Source organism: Condylura cristata, unplaced genomic scaffold, assembly GCF_000260355.1.
Source record: "Condylura cristata isolate star-nosed mole 26May11 unplaced genomic scaffold, ConCri1.0 scaffold00036, whole genome shotgun sequence".
Taxonomy (NCBI): Eukaryota; Metazoa; Chordata; class Mammalia; order Eulipotyphla; family Talpidae; genus Condylura; species Condylura cristata.
In genome coordinates this window covers 2343118-2346649 of record NW_004567137.1, presented here as the reverse complement: position 1 = coordinate 2346649, position 3532 = coordinate 2343118, and positions in this window count along the sequence as shown.

Genomic DNA, 3532 nt, shown 5'->3' with positions numbered 1-3532 from the left:
TCAATCAAATCAGTAGTTTGGATAGGAAGTGCAGACTTCCGTGAAATAAACAGAGATGAGCTCCACGTAGTGGCTGAGGACAGCAGGGCCTCGAAACCATCCTTTTTAAATGATGGGTCCTGTGTTGCAGACTACAATGGCTTCTGCTCCTTCTCCCAAGGTTGCCAGTAATAATCCAAGCAGCATTCCAGACCATACTCCAGTGGAGGAGTAAGACCGTTAGCCAAGATTGCCTGGATTGTAGAGTTAGCTGTAATTATAGATGTTTATGAAAATCCAACATGAATTCTTCACTTTTTTTTTTTTAAAGATTTATTTATTTATGCATACAGAACTGAGATGCAAGCCAGAGGTGCAGGGGTGGTGAGAGGATTCACCAGAGACAGAGTGGGGAGCAGAACAGGCAGATCAACAAAGTACACTGCTGAGGGCAGCAGCGGGCAGGTCAGTGTGAACTCGATCCCCAGAGCTCACCCGGTTTATTTTGAGGTCTGCTGCACTATGTGGGTCACTTCCAGGACAGGGATCAAACTTTCATTGAAACGGCTGTGGCTAGCCTACAGTGCTGTGTCCTAACCTGTTGTGCCACCAGGGAGGGCCCAAATTCTTCACTTTCACAGTAGAGAATCTGATGTATATGATTTAATCTTGTAATAGTTAAGATTATTTTGGCCTATTGCAATAATGTCAGCCTTAACATTCTAAGTTAGAGAGCCATTTACATAATTAATTTAGTTGCATAATTGATTTAGATTTGTATCTTTAATTTAGATCTTACCCGGTTTATTTTGAGTACTGGAAGGTTCAAGGAAACATAAAATCTTTTCTATTTGCAGATCTAATTTTTAGAATGATAAGGATCTAAAAGTACTTAGAAAATTATCATATTAGCAGCACTTGAATAGAAAATAAAATATATTTAAATATAGCAGTGCATTTAAAATTATTTGAAAGTGTTTAATTTACAAAGCTTATAAATAACACAAAACAGTCCATATATATTTTTTAAAATTTATTTATTTATGCATACAGAACTGGGCTATAGGCCAGAGATGTGGAAGGTGAGAGGATTCATCAGAGACAGAATGGGGAGCAGAACAGGTAGACTGACAAAATACACTGCTGAGGGGAGCAACGGGAGAGACAGGAGAGGTCTGCCGTGCCATGTGGGTCACCCACCCTGGCCAGGGATAGAACTCATGCTGCAGTGGCTGCTGATAGCTTCATAGTGTTGCACCACTATGGAGGGCCCCAAATACTTTTCTAAATAATCACTAAAGGTTTTAACACCTTAGATAAAAATAAAACTCCTAAGGTGAGCTTTAGGTTTTTAAATTTGGAAATTCAGTAGATTGAAAGTATTTTTTAAATTAAATCAACTTACAAATAATCACTTTACCCAACACAATCATGGAAGGACACAAAAGAGTCAGTTTTATAGTCATGTACATTAAGAAGAAAACAATTTTTTTTTTTTTTTTTTGCTGGAATGAAGATGACATTTAGGTGAACTTAATGAAACACAGGCATATAATAATGGAAGTGAATGGTGGTTTCAGATCAGACTGTTGAGTGTATGGAGGAGTCTCTGCAGTACACAAGAGATTTTCCTTATGTCACTTTCAATCTTAGTGGCTAGCAAAATGGAGATATAGCCAGCTCACTGGAAGAAGGCAGGCTTATGGAATCCTGCTGGTGACAAACCTATACTGGTAGGGACTTTCTAAAAGGGAAAGCATTCCAGGAACCATAAAATGTTCATTAATTGTACTGACCCAAATTGTACTTCTCGGCATTTATCCTAGGGAAATCATATAAAGAATTTAGTATACATGAAGTCATTAATTATGGAATTAGACATAGAAGCGAAGACTCAAAATGTGCTAAACATCTGTGAGGTATAATGAGTACATTATGTTAGAAACATGCAGGTTATTATAAAACAAATAAAAATTACAAAGGCTGTGAAGGAAATTGGGGAAATGTATAGTAGAGGAAAAGGGGGGAATACGAATGAACTGTCTCTACAGTAGGGTTTTATATATATCATCAAGTGCTGAAAGGACACTTAGAAAAATTGGGTGATTTTTTTTAAAGGTTTATTTATTCATACAGAACTGGGGTACAGGCCAGAGGTACGGGGGCGGTGAGAGGATTCACCAGAGACAGAGAGGGGAGCAGAACAGGCAGATTGACTAAGTGCACTGCTGAGGAGAGCAGCAGGCAGGTCAGGAGAGCTCTGCCATGTGGGTCACCTCCCTGGCCGTGGGGATGGAACTCATGCTGAAGTGGCTTTAGCTTCTTAGTGCTGTGCTTTAACCCGCTGCGCCACCAGGGAGGGCCCTGATGTTGTTTTTTAAATAAGTTTTGTATTGGTATAACATTGGTATAACACAATAAAAGTTAGAACCTGTTTTATAATTCCTTCTTTGTTAGTATCTTATTATGGATCTACCATATATTAATTGCCTATATTTAAATCAGGATTTTAAGAACTTTTACGCAATTTTATTCTGAAAAGTTTAGCAACCCCTACTGATTAAACAATGACTGGAAAGGGCTTCCACTGGACTCTTGCCTCCTATCTCTTATTTTTCTGGGAAGGGCAGATGTGCTGTCATTCAGAGAACAGCCCCACCCTCACTGGATTCAGCCAGGCTGGTATTGTTAATCAAATGTTTTGATCCTCTTGCCAACCAAAAACACCTTTAGCTCTGGTATCTGGTGCCAAAGAACTACCCTGTTTCCTGTTGATTCTGAAATCTGTTTTTTTTTTTTAACTTCCTTTTTTATTCTTAGTTATCCCATATCCTTCCAATAAGTGTCTGTCTTGCTGACATTAACTGGATATCCTCCACTGGTGTGTTTAGATGGCTCTTTTCTCAGAATTAGTCCTAGTTTCCTTGAGGCTGTGCATAAAGGAATTATGGAGGTGAGTGTCCTAATATAGCTGGAGAAACCAGCAATTAGATATTGCTCCAAATCACCAAGGTAGCAACTTTATTTAATTCTAAATGTCAGGAGACTATTGCTTAAGGTGAATTGTGCTGTTTTGCTAAAAAGACAATACTCACGGTCAAGTATATGGACTGAATTCAAATCCTGCCTCTATACAGTTTACTGATGTATGACTTGGGAAAGTGACTTAGCTTCGGTCTGCCTCTGTGGAATGGATATAGGATAAGCCTGTTACACAAAGGCTGTTATAAGGAGTATGTGAGAAGAAACTGAGGACAGGACCCAGCAACCAGTAAGCAGTAAGTAAGTAGTAAGCAATCAATAAGGTATCAGCGCTTGCTATTTAATAAAAGGTGCCTTCACTTGGAATTTTATAAAAACTAAGTCATTTAAATGTTCTGTCTTTTCCCTCATGCTCACATTTTACTAACTTGTCCCATGAAAAAAGTTCTTTCATGGGATAAGGCTGGCTAAAAAACATCAAACTATTGTCTTTATACTCATGGGTGCAGTCTGTATATAAATATAAATATAAATATAAATATAAATATAAATATAAATATAAATATAAATA